The 18012-nt window shown below is 41.8% G+C and overlaps 1 protein-coding gene across 1 annotated transcript in view; it reads right to left on the minus strand.

The window, feature by feature from the left end:
- GNB3 (G protein subunit beta 3) overlaps positions 1 to 17309 on the minus strand; it is a 57920-nt gene extending 40611 nt beyond the window's left edge. Inside the window, exon 1 of the mRNA XM_075348293.1 lies at positions 16956 to 17309. The gene's annotated coding sequence lies outside the window, so the exon portion shown is untranslated. The remainder of the gene's footprint in view (positions 1 to 16955) is intronic.
- Between the last annotated feature and the right edge of the window lie 703 nt (positions 17310 to 18012).

Consider the following 18012-nt stretch of genomic DNA (forward strand, 5'->3'; position numbering starts at 1 on the left):
GTTCATCCCAGCTACGCCCGGGTCACTCACCCTGCCATCAACTGTGAGTAAAAACCCTGAAAGACATCCTGCCTGTGTTGAGTCATTCTGCGCCTTGTAGTTCTACACATCTACACAGGGCCCTGGGGCTTGCCTCACTCTCAGGAGGCTACTACAACTGGCTGCACCCACCATCAGCCCCAGGCATCCCTTAACCTGCAGTGGCGGTCCCCCACTGACCGCAAATCTGAGAGTGGCGTCACGACAAACTACAAAGAAGGTTTCCTACCTGTGACCAGACAGATCCATCTACGTGGAGTCCCTGAAGGTAATGCACCGACACAGCGTCCCCGGGGCTTCACACCTGATTTACAGTAGTTTAGTGCCCTAGCTAGCCATGGATGTCCTATAGTTTACCAGTCCATTGGTTTAGTGTCATAGTCACTGATATCCTGATATTCAGTACCTTAATCCCTGGCTTCCATTGGGCTTCTGAAGAACCATCCAATGGGTAAGTCCTGCCCTTGACTACTAAGGTATTTGTGGACCCTTTTATCCTAAGGACCCCATACAGTTTGCACATTAGAGTGTCCATTAAAGATCAAACTACTTGGCTCCATCAGATAGAGACCTTGACTCATCAAGAACAGGATTTTGAGACTCACCAGTACCTTAAGTGATAGCTATTATCAGGGAGGTCAATTTTTGAAGACCAACAATTTGGTGGACGCCACTGTTTTATTAGAACATGGATCCTCTAACTTTCATCAGTCACAGATCTTCTGAGACCACCATCTATAGCTTCATAGATATGAGGCTATACATGTCGATGATCTGACCTAGGCGGTCTGGTCCATCTTTGTGTCCATGTCAGCTTCATTTTTGGACGCACAGCCCCAGTTCATCCGATTCAGTCAAAGCAAGTAAAATGAGCAGTAGAGGACGGCACGCAACGACAGGCCGCTCCATTAATACTATGCAAATCGTGCACTTTGAATCCTCCTGGATTTGCCTAGCTTAGCCATTAAATTTGAGCTTTGGGCACTGGAGACATGTTTTATTCCCACAGAGACAAATCAGAGGCCGTCCTAGTACATTTGGCAGTCAGGACATATATACCAGCGAACCTGTGGCTTCCATGGGGCCCCTGAGCAGAGGCTTGGCACGCTCTGGTTCTGCATGGGTGGGGTACAGGTTCAAGGGTGAAATCATATGGTCCAAGAAGGGTTGGAAACTTTTGAGCCTCTTTCTCCTTATTTCTGTCCTAATCTTTACACCAGGATATGTCAAAGCAAGATAGTGGGTAGAGATCCAGAGACAGAAGGGACCCCCTTGTCATGTCTCCTGCACCAGGATGCTTCCGGCCATCTGTTCTGCGCGGTATCTCTACATAACGCCATTCATTATCGGCAGGGTCCCGAAAGTTGGAACCTGATTGTGAAGTGATTCAAGATCACTTTTAGGCCATGCGCACATGTTGCTTTTTGTGTTCTTCTTTTCTGCACATGAAAAGCAATGTTTTGGCAGCAAAAAAAGCAGCTGAAAAAATGTGTATTTTTTATTGTATTTGCACTTTTTCCCCCTTTTTTTTTTTTTTTTCTTTAGTCATGCCTATTGAGGGGCTTCAGACACTGTACCCCCGTACACTGGGTCTCCAGCTGATGTTACAGCCGGGAGGCAGCTGTCACTGCCAGGAAAGTTGCCCGAGCCGCTCCCAGCTGTTTAACTCCCTGAATGCTGCGATCAGTGCGATCGCAGACTTCAGGAGGCAGGGAGAGGAATCGCTTACCTCTCGCTGGCGATCAGGTCCCTGTAATGGGATCACAGGGACCCGATCACTGCCATGGTAACCCTGAGTCGTCATAATGATGACCCCAGGTAACTGAGCTACAGAGAGCCTCACACACCATGCTGTATGCACGGTGTGAGGCAAAGTGCTGCGATGTAATTCATTGTCGTGACAAAGTATTACAGGGGATTATAGAAACGCAGGAAAAAAACAGAAACATTTGACAGGCTGTTTCTTTTCTCAGCAACAAAATCTGTAAAGAAAAAAGAAGCAGCGTGTGCACAGCAGGTCAGGATTCTCATAGACTTTGCTGGGATGCATTTTTCCTTGCAGTACTGATTAAAATCTGCAATAAAAAAACGTGAAAAAAAACATGTGTGGACATAGCCATACCCTATAAAGGGATATACAGTTGAAAACCTTAGTTTCCATCTGCTCTCTATAAAGACACATCTGCAGGTTTTTCCCTCCCCTCTCTATAAAATCACATCTGCAGGTTTTTCCCTCCGCTCGCTATAAAGACACATCTGCAGGTTTTCCTCTCCCTCTCTATACAGACACATCTGCAGGTTTTCCCCTCCGCTCTCTATACAGACATATCTGCAGGCTTTCCCCTCTGCTCTCTATAAGGACACCTCTGCAGGTCTTTCCCTCTGCTCTCTATATAGACACATCTGCAGGTCTTTCCCTTCGCTCTCTATATAGACACATCTGCAGGTCTTTCCCTCCGCTCTCTATATAGACACATCTGCAGGTCTTTCCCTCCGCTCTCTATATAGACACATCTGCAGGTCTTTCCCTCCGCTTTCTATGTAGACACATCTGCAGGTCTTTCCCTCCGCTCTCTATATAGAAACATCTGCAGGTCTTTCCCTCCAATTTCTATATAGACACATCTGCAGGTTTTTCCCTTCGCTTTCTATATAGACACATCTGCAGGTTTTCCCTCCGCTTTCTATATAGACACATCTGCAGGTTTTTCCCTTCGCTTTCTATATAGACACATCTGCAAGTTTTCCCTCCGTTTTCTATATAGACACATCTGCAGGTCTTTCCCTCCACTTTCTATATAGACATATCTGCAAGTTTTTCCCTTCGCTTTCTATATAGACACATCTGCAGGTTTTCCCTCCGCTTTCTATATAGACACATCTGCAGGTCTTTCCCTTTGCTCTCTATATAGACACATCTGCAGGTCTTTCCCTCCGCTCTCTATATAGACACATCTGCAGGTCTTTCCCTCCGCTTTCTATGTAGACACATCTGCAGGTCTTTCCCTCCGCTCTCTATATAGAAACATCTGCAGGTCTTTCCCTCCAATTTCTATATAGACACATCTGCAGGTTTTTCCCTTCGCTTTCTATATAGACACATCTGCAGGTTTTCCCTCCGCTTTCTATATAGACACATCTGCAGGTTTTTCCCTTCGCTTTCTATATAGACACATCTGCAAGTTTTCCCTCCACTTTCTATATAGACATATCTGCAAGTTTTTCCCTTCGATTTCTATATAGACACATTTGCAGGTTTTCCCTCCGCTTTCTATATAGACACATCTGCAGGTTTTCCCTCCGCTTTCTATATAGACACATCTGCAGGTTTTCCCTCCGCTTTCTATATAGACACATCTGCAGGTTTTCCCTCCGCTTTCTATATAGACACATCTACAGGTTTTTCTCTCCGCTATCTATAGAGACACATATGCAGGTTTTTCTCACTATCTAACATGAAATCAGAATAAACCTTTCCCGTTTTTGGTCAATTTTGAACCAAAATTATTTCTATTTGCCAAATGCCAGAATAATGAGAGAGAGAATGTGTTCGGGAATTTTTATTCCTTTCTGCATAGTGAAGTTTCCTCCATGTCATTATTATTCGGTGGTATTGCCCTTACACTGTTGTGTGACTTGGGTGAAACGTTTTAGATCTCCTTCCACAATAGTTGGTAAGAATTTGGGCTGATTCCTCCTGACAGATCTGGTGTAGCTGAGCCATGGTTGGAGGTCGCCGCTCGCACCGGCCTTTTCAGCTTTGCCCATAAAGTTTCCATAGGATTGAGATCAGGGCTTTGTGATGGCCACTCCAAAACATTGACTTTGTTATCCTTAAACCACTTTGTAACCAGTTTGGCAGTAGCTTCAGGTTATTGTCCATTTAATAATAATAATAATAATAATAATAATAATTTCTATTTATATAACACCAACATATTCCGCAGCGCTTTACAATTCAGAGGGGACATGTACAGACAATATGAGACAATACAAATAAAATACAGATACCAAGAGGAGTGAGGACCCTGCTCGTAACCGTACAGTCTATGAGGAAATAGGGGAGCATTTGGAAGACCCATTTCTGCCCTAGCTTTAAGTTCCTGGCTGATGTCTTGAGATGTTCTTCAGTATGGCCACATAATCTTCTTTCCTCATGATGCCATCTATTTTGTGAAGTTACCAGTCCCTCCTGCAGCAAAACAACCCCATAACATGAAGCTGCCGCCCCCGTGTGTCACAGTTGGGATGGTTTCTTATGCTTCAAAGCTTCTCCCTTTTTCCTCCAAACATAATGATGGTCATTATGGCCCTACTGTTTAATTTTAGTTTTGTCAGACCACAGGACACCTTCAAAAATTAAGGTCTTTGTTCCTGTGTGTATTTACAAACATTAATCTGGCTTTTTTCTGTTTCTTTTGGAGTAATGGCTTCTTCCTGGCAGAGTGGCCTTTCAGCCCATGTTGATACAGGACTCGTTTCACTGTGGATAATGACACAATCTTACCAGCTTCCGCCAGCATCTTCACAAGATCTTTTGCTTTTGTTCTTGGGTTGATCTGCACATGTCTGACCAAAGCATATTCACCTCTGGTACACAGAACCCATCTCCTTCCTGAGCGGTATGATGGCTGGAAATTCCCATGTTGTCTGTACTTGCATATAATTGTTTGTACAGATGAGCGAGGCACCTTCAGGTATCTGGAAATTGTACCCAAGGATGAACCAGACTTGTGCAAGTCCACAATTCTCTTCCTGAGATCTTGGCTGATTTCTTTTGACTTTCCCTTGATGCTACACAAAGAAGCCGTGTGTTTCAGGTGTGCATTATAATAGATCCACAGGTGTGTCTCTAATTAACTCAGATGTTGCCAATAAACCTATTAGAAGCTTCCAAAGATATGACATCACCATATGGGCTGATCCGTATTGTTTAAAGGCATAGTACTCTTAGTGTATGTAAAGTTTTGACTTTGCAGAAAGTAATCAAAATTCCTTAAAACATTCTTTATTCTGGCATTTGAAAAATAAAAATAATTTTGGTTCCTAATTGACCTAAAACGGGAAAGATTTATTCTGATTTCATGTCAGATAGTGAGAAAAACCTGCAGATGTGTCTATATAGAGAGCGGATGGAAAACCTGCAGATGTGTCTATATAGCGAGAGGAGGGAAAACCTGCAGATGTGTCTTTATAGAGAGAGGAGGGAAAACCTGCAGATGTGTCTGTATAGAGAGCGGAGGGAAAAACCTACAGATGTGTCTATATAGAGAGCGGATGGAAAAACCTGCAGATGTGTCTGTATAGAGAGTGGAGGGAAAAACCTGCAGATGTGTCTGTATAGAGAGTGGAGGGAAAAACATGCAGATGTGTCTATATAGAGAGCAGAGGGAAAAACCTAAAGATGTGTCTGTATAGAGAGCGGAGGGAAAAACCTACAGATGTGTCTATATAGAGAACGGATGGAAAAACCTGCAGATGTGTCTTTATAGCGAGAGGAGGGAAAACCTGCAGATGTGTCTGTATAGAGAGCGGAGGGAAAAACCTGCAGATGTGTCTGTATAGGGAGCGGAGGGAAAAAGCTGCAGATGTGTCTGTATAGAGAGCAGAGGGGAAAACCTGCAGATGTGTCTGTATAGAGAGAGGAGGGAAAAACCTGCAGATGTGTCTTTATAGAGAGCGGAGGGAAAAACCTGCAGATGTGTCTGTATAGAGAGCGGAGGGAAATGTCTGTTTTTTTGACTGTAGATACATTTGCAATAATCTATTATAGCTGATAGCAGAGAACAAGAGACTGCATTCAGTTACACCACACGTAGCACAAGCCGTGCACACAGTACATAATGCACAACAAGGGTGGGCTCAGAGGGGTCCTCGTGGAATATTAGTCATGGTCCGGGCTGGCTCTAGGTGCACTAAGTCCTTCAGCCCTCGGGCCACCTCATCCTCAGCTTCACAAGCACAATAGTCATTTTATCCTTTATATCAGTCCAATCACTGCTCTCCTGTAATAAAAAAAACTATAATAAATGCATCCCTAGAGCATGATGTGCGCAGAGCCTTAACCCCTTCTTTGATGCCCCTTCTTGCTTCGAAGAACCATATAATTTTTTTTATCTTTCTGCCAATATTTTTCTAACAAAATAGCAGTATGAAGGTTTTTATTTTTTTACTAGTGCAAAAAAAAGTTACAATTTTTTTTAAAGGGGTTTTCTTCTATTGCAAGGGCATCCTAAGACCACCCATTAATATTTAATATGTCTCCAACACCAATTAATGCCATAAAGTGCATTCCTCATAAGCTAAAACTGCTGTTTGTGCACATACGAATCTATATGTACAGGAACTGTCCTGATTCTCATCATTTGTAACTTAGCACTCACTCTTTTTCATTGGGTAGTTCCTCTTGATTAGCATTCTGCCAGCATTATGGGTGCTGGAACTTCCTTTCTTTTCACTTAGGGGTACTTCTCACATAGCGAGATTGCTGCTGAGTCATAGATTTTGTGACGCACCAGTGACCTCATCAGCAATGTTGCTGTGTGTGACACTGAGCAGCGATCTGGCCCACGCTGTGAAATCGCTGATTGTTACACACAGCTCTGGACCATTATTTGGTTGTTGCTCTCCCGCTGTGAAGCACACATCGCTGTGTTTGACAGCGAGAGAGCAACGATCTGAATGTGCAGGGAGCAGGGAGCCGGCTTCAGCGGACGCTGGTAACCAAGGTACACATTGGGTAACCAAGCAAAGGTTTTGCTTGATTACCCGATATTTACCTTGGTTACCAGCGTCCGTAGCTTCTAGAAGCCGGCTCCCTGCTCCCTGCACACGTAGCCAAGGTACACATAGGGTAACTAAGCGAAGCGCTTTGCTTGGTTACCCAATATTTACCTTGGTTACTAGCGTCCGCAGAAGCCGGCTCCCTGCTCCCTGCACACGTAGCCAAGGTACACATCGGGTAACTAAGCGAAGCGCTTTGCTTTGTTACCTGATATTTACCTTAGTTACTAGCGTACGCTGCTCTCAGGCTGCCAGTACTGGCTCCCTGCACGTAGCCAGAGTACACATCGGGTAACTAAGCGAAGCGCTTTGCTTAGTAACCCGATGTGTACCCTGGCTACGAGTGCAGGGAGCCAGCGCTAAGCGGTAGCGGTATGCGCTGGTAACCAGTGTAAATATCGGGTAACCAAGCAAAGCATTTTGCTTAGTTACCCGATATTTACCTTGGTTACCAAGCGCAGCATCGTTTCCACGAGTCGCTGCTGGCTGGGGGCCGGTCACTGGTCGCTGGTGAGATCTGCCTGATTGACAGCTCACCAGCGACCATGAAGCAATGCACCAGCGATCTTGACCAGGTCATATCGTGGTCGGAATCGCTGGTACGTTGTTTAGTGAGACGCTACCCTTACTTGCACCCATAGCATAAAAGCAGGAGCAGACAGTGGAAGAACCGGTCTCCACCTTCTTACAGAGATAAAGACCCGGACATATTTCTTGTAATCTGTCTTGGTGTCTCTGCTGTTGTAGATAAATTAGACTTGACAATAGGCAGTGAACAGCCACAGAGGGGAGACCCCCAGAGGATGATTTTCAGGGGTAAGAAAACGTAAGTTTTACATCAATCGATTAGTCTATTTATAATATTGTCAAATCAATTGAGATCAACTCCCAGACATTACTCCCCTCAATACCAAAATCACAGATTAGGAAACTGAGATTTAAGGCGCTGTTTGTAATTTTTTTTGTACTGCAGGGACTGCTAATCTATGATGGGCAAACTCTGTAGAGAGACACTGGAATAGGGAGCGCCAGATTTGTCACAGGTTTTGGAGTATAAGGCTCTGTGCCCACACTGCATTTTTTGCGGATTTGCTGCTGTTTTTGCAGCAGAATTGGTGCAGTTTTTTGTTCATAAGCTTCATGCAGTTTTTCCCCAGCAAAATCTATAAGAAGTCCAAAATGCTGTGCACACGTTGCATCTTTTTTCCTTACAAGTTTTGCTGCAGAATTTTTGCAGCAAAAAGAAGTAGCATGTCACTTCTTTTCTGCGTTTTTCTGCTTTTTTTTCCCCTGTGTTTTGCCATTGACAAGGTTAAAAAACTGCAGGAGTAAAACCTCAGTCAAAAACGTTGTAAATCCGCACCAAAAATGCACTAAAACCGTATGCATTTTTAGTGCGGTTTTCCGCAAGTAGGTGCGTTTTTCTGCCAGAAGGTGCGTTTTTCGCTGGAGAAACAAGTCCTTAGTGTGTGCACATAGCCTAATTCAGGATATATCTCATGATCAGTGCAGGATCAGGAATGTATGTACACAGTGACTGCACCAGCAGAATAGTGAGTGCAGCTCTGGAGTATAATACAGGAGGTATCTCAGGATCAGTAATATAATGTATGTACACAGTGACTGCACCAGCAGAATAGTGAGTGCAGCTCTGGAGTATAATACAGGAGGTAACTCAGGATCAGTAATGTATGTATTGTACACAGTGACTGCACCAGCAGAGTAGTGAGTGCAGCTCTGGGGTATAATACAGGATGTAACTCAGGATCAGTACAGGATTAATAATGTAATGTATGTACACAGCGACTGCACCAGCAGAATAGTGAGTGCAGCTCTGGGGTACATACAATACAGGATGTAACTCAGGATCAGTAATGTAATGTATGTACACAGTGACTGCACCAGCAGAATAGTGAGTGCAGCTCTGGAGTATAATACAGGAGGTAACTCAGGATCAGTACAGGATCACTAATGTAATGTATGTACACAGTGACTGCACCAGCAGAATAGTGAGTGCAGCTCTGTAGTATAATACAGGATGTAACTCAGGATTAGTACAGGATCAGTAATGTAATGTATGTACACAGTGACTGCACCAGCAGAATAGTGAGTGCAGCTCTGGAGTATAATACATGATGTAACTCACGATCAGTACAGGATCAGTAATGTAATGTATGTACACAGTGACTGCACCAGCAGAGTAGTGAGTGCAGCTCTGGGGTATAATACAGGATGTAACTCAGGATCAGTACAGGATTAGTAATGTAATGTATGTACACAGTGACTGCACCAGCAGAATAGTGAGTGCAGCTCTGGAATATAATACAGGCTGTCACCCAGGAACTGCTAGGTGTGAAGCTCTAGTTGGTGTAACGATAGCAATTGATGCAAACTGTATGTAACTCTCAACACAGGCCAGCAGCATAAAATATTCTGAAGGTGTATAATTGCAGTCTAAACATCCAAGCGCCAAAGTGATGTAAAATACAAAAAAGGGCCGTGGTCCACTGTATCTGCAGACGCCATCCTTACACTGGTAGCCAGAACAGTCCAGAAGGGAGTAAAATAAAATGGGACCGCCAAATCCCTTCTTACAACATAACACAGGAGATAATTTTGCAAATAGTCTACACAAAGAAACATTTCTACCGTTATGTGTATGCAGCTCCTGTGCAGACTTGTTTGTTTCCACATTTGAAGTGTACAAATAATCTCATTTTTTCTTATGTTTTCAAATTTTCTAATCTCTCTTCAGGTAGCCAAGAAGAGCGCGAGGGAGAAGGATCAGACTACACAAATGGTTTGTTTGTAGTCTGTTACCATGGGGACGCATAGGTTGACACAGTAACTGTATACAATATTGTAATTTAAAAAAATAAGAATTTAATAGGATTTTTTTATTATTATTATTTTAGGTACATGGAAACAATGAATCCCCTTCCCCTTGGTGGTCCCTAGACCTTTCCCATGCTTGCCCCTTTAATCTTTAGTTTTTGAGCCTCTTAATTTCTCTTTTTAATTTTTCCTGGAAGTGGCCGTCCGGATGGCATCAGTTGCTCCCGGATAACGGTGTAAATCCTCCATTAATTACCAAATCCCTCTCCTGTCAATCACTCGTGATTTTCTTCTAATGATTTTGCTGCGGCCGCCGTCACTTTCCTCCCGTGTCGCCGCCTCTTCTCGCCATTTGGAGGCAGCTTATTTTTACAAAAAAATAAATCTGCGGTTTCTCCAGCGTCGCCAGCTTTATAAACTTTCTCTGTGACGCTCACAAGACCCGACAGATGGTGGCCTCTCTGCCTCTTTAAGCAGATAAATGAATTTCGCAATTTCCTAAAGCTGCAAATGTAGGGACTGGTGTGATATGAAGACGTGTATCTGATGCCAGACGTCACGGAGCAGTGAGACAAAGACTAATCTGCCGCGGAGGACGAGGGGGACCGGTGGGAGGATCAGGGGCTGATAGCGATGTACCAGAGCTCAATTTGGCGCTTAATTCTCCGGGGTTGCGTGACGCAAGGATTGACCAGCAGTCCTATGTAAAATTATAGCGATCACAAGGCAAAGTGTGTCTAACTATCTCAGCTCAGGTACATCTGTAATAGCACTGTATGGTGGGGACATAGATCTGGATGACAAAGTTGTGCCTATTTTATGGGGAAAAATGGCGGAAAAGCGCTGTAGTCGGCATAGGATGTGGGTAGAAGCACAGGGATGACCTTTCAAAATGGAAGCCATTGGGGAAAAGGTCAGATTACAGTGGCCATTTTTACTTATGGCCGTCCATCTAATAGAAGGATGGCTCCCAAGTGAGGGTCTACCCTCCATGATGTCCACATTCCCCAATAGAGCACATGACCAGGGGTCTTCATGAGGTAACGGCTTTAACCAACTTTTATTCATATCCATCCTGGAAGCTGAGATATAGGGATCTGTTTGATGGCTTCTCTTCACAGGTGACATGACCCATGGAGATAGTGTGAGGTCCTTACAAATAACGCCTCATATCTCTCCTTCCTCCTTCTCATTGTGACATGATGATAAAATGGCGGCCCCTCAGGATCACTAGATTTTTCCTATTTTTCACAGTTTTGTCAGGGATAGCTAATATGGTGTGTCAGGACAAGAATGGCGCAGACAGCAGCCTAGATCTCAGCTTGTTGTGAGCCAATGGTCGAATTCAGACAACCGTCAAGCAGAATCTGAATATGGGCCATGGGCCTCCTGCCTCAGAGGCCTATATGAGGGTACTGAGTCTGGAGAAGCGCGGCCAGGCCATAAATCACAGTTCACACTCGGATCAAGTTCCACCGATGTCTGAATTTCGTCTTTTGTGATTGTGAGTATCAAAAGACATGAGATATGTTTTAAACAGAGCGTATAGGAATATATATATATATATAGAATATATATATATATATATATATATATATATATATATATACTAAACAAAAACATAAGTGCCACACTTTTGTGTTTGGTCCCAAGCAAAGATCTAAGACTCTTTCTATGTACATAAAAGGCCCTTTTCTCTCAAATAGTGTTCACAATTTTTTGTAAATCTATGTTAGTGATCTCTTCTCCTTCGCAGAGATAATCCATCCACCTCACAGGTGCGGCATATCATGATATTGATTAAATAAAATGATTATTACACAGGTGTGCCTTATTATTGCACAGCTGTGCCTTATTATTGCACAGATGTGCCTTAGGCTGGCCAGCATGATTATTGCACAGGTGTGCCTTAGGCTGGACATAATAAAAGGCCACTTTAAAATGTGCAGTTTTATCACACAGCACAATGTCACAGATGTCACAAGTTTTGAGGGAGCGTGCAATGGACTTACTGACTGTAGGAATGTCACCAGAGCTGTTACCTGTGAATTGAATGTTCATTTCTCTACCATAAACCATCTCCAAAGGTGCGTCAGAGAATTTGGCAGAACATGCAACCGGCCATACAACCGCAGGCCACGTGGGACCACGCCAGCCAAGGATCGCAACATCCAGAGTCTTCATTTCCAAGATCATCGGAGACCGCCCCCCCGGACAGCAGCTGCAACAATCGGTGCAAAACCAAAGAATTTCTCTGCAAATTGTCAGAACCCGTCTCAGGGAAGCTCATCTGCTGCTCGTCCTCCTCATCTCCACCTGACTGCAGTTCATTGTCGTAACCTTCTTCAGTGGGCAAATGCTCAGATTCAATGGCGTCTGGCACATTGGAGAGGTTTCTCTTCACGGATGAATCCTTGTTTTTACTGTACAAGACAGATGGTAAACTGGCAAATGGTGGTCACACCAGATATTGACTGTTTTTTTGACCCCTTCGAATACTGTTAAACAGAACATTTTAGAATGGCCTTTTATTATGGCACACCTGTGCAATAATCATGCTGCCCAGCCTTAGGCACACCTGTGCAATAATCATGCTGGCCAGCCTTAGGCACACCTGTGCAATAATCATGCTGGCCAGTCTAATACAAAGTGTGTAATAATCATGATGGCCAGCCTAAGGCACACCTGTGAGGTGGATGGATTATCTCCGCACAGGTGAAGTGCTCACTAACACAGATTTAGACAAATATATGAACAATATTTGAGAGAAAAAGGCATTTTTTGTAGATAGAAAAAGTCTTAGATCTTTGCGTTCAGCCCTCATGAGAAATAGGAGCAAAAACAAAAGATGTGAGATAGTGTATGTGTGACATTTCGGCCCTTCAAACTGTGGGGCCTTTCTCAAGCCATCTAGCCATGATATGTTGTGAATAAAGGCCACAGCCTTTATTTTTTGCCATATATATATATATATATATATATATATATATATATATATATATATATATATATATATATATATACAGAGGATAATGGGTTGGTACCCCGAGGCTCGCACTCATTTGCTATGTTAGTTTTGTATAGTGCTGCTTTCTTTTGAGGATGTATATATATATATACACAAGACAAAGAAATGGACAAGGCTGCAGTTGCCCAAGGCAACCAATCACAGCGCAGATTTCATCCTTTAAACAGCTCTGGTAAAAAGAAAGCTGTGCTGTGATTGGTTGCTATGGGCCACTATTCACGAACATGTGTGCTTAGCTACAACGTGGGAGACATCCAAAATGGCCTCCATTTGACACACTTTGAACAATACAGAATGGGGAGCTGCACACCAATTTGCTGTAGTGACAGCCTTTACAGGACAGTAATGGTCGCCCTACTGGTTGTCACTTAGACTTTTCCAGAACTTTAATAATTGGACAAAAGGGCAGAACTAAAAGGAAGAACGTGGCATATGCAAAAGCCTTTCTCTCAACTGATTGGCCAGTAATGATCAGCTGATTGACTGCAGGTCATTTAAGCAGATGGGAAAAGGGGGGGCATCAAGTGCTACTGTACCCCCCAAGAGCACAAATTTTAAGACATATCATTTATATCTTAAGGTTAAATTAAGGATTTTTTTCTTTCAATTCTAGGGAGCAGTGCATTGTGGGAGCTCAGGTGGCAGTCACACAAATAGAACGCTGTTGTTAGGTCACATGACTGACAGAGAGGCGGAGCTAGACTACTGTCTGTTTTCTGGCTACCAAGCAGCTCTGTATACAAGTGACTAAAAAGATCTGGAATAACACAAAATCTGTGCAAAAACAGTACAATGATGTCATTACAAAGGCACTTGTTACAATATATAGAATACAACCGTGAAATATTGGTAAAAAATGGAATTACCCTTTAAGTGTGTGAAAAAATGTATATACTGTATATAGCACAAGGGTCAATAAAATCCACGCGGCTCTTAAAGGTGAGTTCCGTCACTTGGGATGATGTAGCTATTTTCCATTAGACTGTAAGCTCTGGAGGGCAGGGATCTCCAGCAAATATTTGCGTTTTTAGCTTGTGTTTGCCTATGGAGCTCTATCAACACAAGCGGCGGCAATATTTGCGCATATTGTATCCCTGACATCAGCAGTATGGCTGAACGAATCCGACCATTGTGCTGTATGTATTCTGCGCTGACGTTGTCTTGGTGCGCTCATAACACAACAAGTAGAAAATATACAAATACGTCGCAACAACTGCAGGTAAACAACGCCGCCATGACACATCGCACATGCAAAGCAGAGGCACAGGGTGCAGGGGTAATCCCCATGACCAATGCATAGGAAAATGACCGCGGCAGGAGCGTATCCAGAACCGATGACCATTATAGCCATGGAGAATATGGCGCCGACATAAGCTGTAGCGCGATACATGAATCACATACTGGGCTCAAAATATATATATATATATATATATATATATATATGTGTGTGAATCTCATTGAGACCCAGAATGTCTCTGTTAGCATCAAGGAACGATATATTGATGACGTCCATATTCTCAGCTCATGGTGGGGGTTGTAGTGTTCTATGTTTAGTGTTCAGCAAAATTGTATTTGGAACATATTCAGTGGTCGGTCATGATGAGAGTTGTAGTGCTCTATGTATAGAAAATATTAATCATGTATCATGGTCATGTTCATACATCAGGTCATGTATTATAATGGTAAAAGAGGTTGGATCATGTTGGGAGTTGTAGTCTTCTATGTATACAGTATAACAGAATTATATTCTATTCATGTCTAGTGGTTGGATCTAGTTGGGAGTTATCGTCTGAACAGAATATATTAGAATGTTATAATGATCATGTCCAATAGTTGTCTCATGATGAGGGTTGTAGTCGTCTATATATAGAGAATAATAAAATACCATTATAATCATGTTTAGTGGTTGCCTCATGTTGGGAGTTGTAGTGTTCTATGAATAGAATATAACAAATTAGGATTACAATGGTTCAAGCGGTCAGATCATGTTGGGGGTTTTAGTCTTCTATGTATAGAGTATAGCAGAATTATATCATAATCATGTTGGGGGTTGTAGTCTTCTATGTATAGAGTTTAACAGAATTATATTATAAATATGTTGGGGGTTGTAGTCTTCTATGTATAGAGTATAGCAGAATTATATTATAATCATGTTGGGGGTTGTAGTCTTCTATGTATAGAGTATAGCAGAATTATATTATAATCATGTTGGGGGTTTTAGTCTTCCATGTATAGAGTATAGCAGAATTATATTATAATCATGTTGGGGGTTGTAGTCTTCTATGTATAGAGTATAGCAGAATTATATTATAAATATGTTGGGGGTTGTAGTCTTCTATGTATAGAGTATAGCAGAATTATATTATAAATATGTTGGGGGTTGTAGTCTTCTATGTATAGAGTATAGCAGAATTATATTATAAATATGTTGGGGGTTGTAGTCTTTTATGTATAGAGTATAGCAGAATTATATTATAAATATGTTGGGGGTTGTAGTCTTTTATGTATAGAGTATAGCAGAATTATATTCTAATCATGTTGGGGGTTGTAATCTTCTATGTATAGAGTATAGCAGAATTATATTATAAATATGTTGAGGGTTGTAATCTTCTATGTATAGAGTATAGCAGAATTATATTATAAATATGTTGGGGGTTGTAATCTTCTATGTATAGAGTATAGCAGAATTATATTATAAATATGTTGAGGGTTGTAATCTTCTATGTATAGAGTATAGCAGAATTATATTATAAATATGTTGGGGGTTGTAATCTTCTATGTATAGAGTATAGCAGAATTATATTATAAATATGTTGGGGGTTGTAATCTTCTATGTATAGAGTATAGCAGAATTATATTATAAATATGTTGGGGGTTGTAATCTTCTATGTATAGAGTATAGCAGAATTATATTATAAATATGTTGGGGGTTGTAATCTTCTATGTATAGAGTATAGCAGAATTATATTATAAATATGTTGGGGGTTGTAGTCTTTTATGTATAGAGTATAGCAGAATTATATTATAAATATGTTGGGGGTTGTAGTCTTTTATGTATAGAGTATAGCAGAATTATATTATAATCATGTTGGGGGTTGTAGTCTTCTATGTATAGAGTATAGCAGAATTATATTATAATCATGGTGGGGGTTGTAGTCTTCTATGTATAGAGTATAACAGAATTATATTATTATCATCATGTCCAGTGGTTGGTTCATGTTGGGGGTTGTAGTGCTCTATGTATAGAATAGAATATAATAGTATAATTGTATTCAGTGGTCAGATCATGTTGGGAGTTGTAGTCCTTTATGTATAGAGTATTATAATCATGTCTACTAGTTGAATATGCTGGGGGTTGAAGTCTTCTATGTATGGAGTATAACAGAATTTTATTATAATCATGTTCAGTGGTCGGATCATGTTGGGGGTTGTAGTCTTCTATATATAGGGGATAATAGAATATCATTATTATCACATACAGAGGTCGGGTCATGTTGGGGGTTGTAGTGCTCTATGTATAGAATATAATATAATAGTATAATTATGTTCAGTGGTCGGATCATGTTGGGGGTTGTAGTCTTCTATGTATAAAGTATAGTAGGATTATATAATTATCATGTCCAGTGGTTGGTTCACGTTGAGTGTTGTAGTGCTCTATGTATAGGGGAACATAACATATCTTTATAATCACGTCCAGAGGTCGGGTCATGCTGGGGGTTGTAGTGCTCAATGTATAGGGGATCATAACATATCTTTATAATCACGTCCAGAGGTCGGGTCATGCTGGGGGTTGTAGTGCTCTATGTATAGGGGATAATACCATATGTTTATAATCACGTCCAGAGGTCGGGTGATGCTGTAGATTGTGGAATTTGATATATTAAGTACAGTAGAATGATGTGATGGTCTTCCGCACTAGTTGGCTCACAATGGGGGTAGTAGCGCTCTTTGTATAGCGTATAATAGAAATGTTATTTTAATGACGCCCAGGGGTCAGTGATGCTGGGAGGTGTAGTACTGTGTGTGCAGAGTATCATGAAATAGGTCAAGCATGTAGTAGTACTATGAATTCTGATCATGGTGAGGGTTGTAGTCTCCTATATGGAGTATAATAGAATTGTAGTATGGCCATGTCCATTGGTCCGGTCATGTTGGGGAGTGCAGTGATGATCATATTGGGGGCTGTAATACTCATCTGTTCCATTAGTAGATATCCTCTATATATTCCGTATGTAACGTGTTATTATGGGACGTCTTCAGGACATCTTACCTGTGGGTGAAGGATCCCTCTTCTCTAGGCGGCTCTGACTCTGCTCCTCTTCTACTCTTCTATCATGAAACTTTTGGGGTGGTCCTCCTCGCAGGTGGTCCTTCTCCTCCTAGATCTCCGCTCCTTTTTTCCCAGTTGTCTTCTATCTTGTGTATTTTCTCTTTTATACTCCTTTTTTGATTCCTCAATTCTGTCCTCTCTGTTCCTTTCTCCACTTTTGGTCTACACCTCAGACCTTTACGGGGTCGCTTCCTTACCCCAAAGTAGTGGGCTTGCTCCCCTCCACTTGCTTCCCTTCTCCTGGTAATGTAGTGCTCCCACCTGCCCTGTGCACTGCGGAGGTATGAGCGAGCACTCCAGGGGAGGGGGAGACAGACGGAGGGGGCTGGTGTTGGAGGAGGAGAAGGAATGAGGCTAAAAGCCGATTTGGAGTTAAATGCTTAAATGCAAAGCAGTTTGCAAATGGGAGAACAGGAGCCAGGAAATCAAAGGCTGCGTGTATGCATGTGCATGTAGGTGATTAGTGTATGTCTGTATGTGTGTGTGTTTGTATGTACAGTGGATAAAAAAAGTCTACACACCCCTGATAAAAAAAAAATAATAATTTCAGAACTTTTAACACCTTTAATATCACCAATATTCGGTGTAAATCAATAGAAAAAAAACCTGAAATCAATTTGGGATGGAAAATAAGAATAACAAAACTACAATTGGGTTCAAAATTAGCCAATCATGTTACATATTAATCAGTAAACGGCCGCCATCATTAATAGCAATTTTGATTAACCCCATAGAAAGTTTTAGGATTTTTCTGACATTTTTCTAGTTGAATTTTACAATAAAAAGCACGGAATATAAACAGCTGACTACACAGCAAAGGCATCTCATTGTTGAACGTTATCAGTCAGGAGAAGGGTACAATAACATTTCCAAGGCATTAGATATAGCATGGAGCACTGTGAACACGGTCTTCAACAAATGGCTTAAATTTGGCAGAACAGTGACATAGTTTAGAACTGGACGCCCCTCAAAAACTGATAAAAACACAAGAAGAGTA

The sequence above is a fragment of the Anomaloglossus baeobatrachus genome, chromosome 5 (genome assembly GCF_048569485.1).
Source record: "Anomaloglossus baeobatrachus isolate aAnoBae1 chromosome 5, aAnoBae1.hap1, whole genome shotgun sequence".
NCBI lineage: Eukaryota > Metazoa > Chordata > Amphibia > Anura > Aromobatidae > Anomaloglossus > Anomaloglossus baeobatrachus.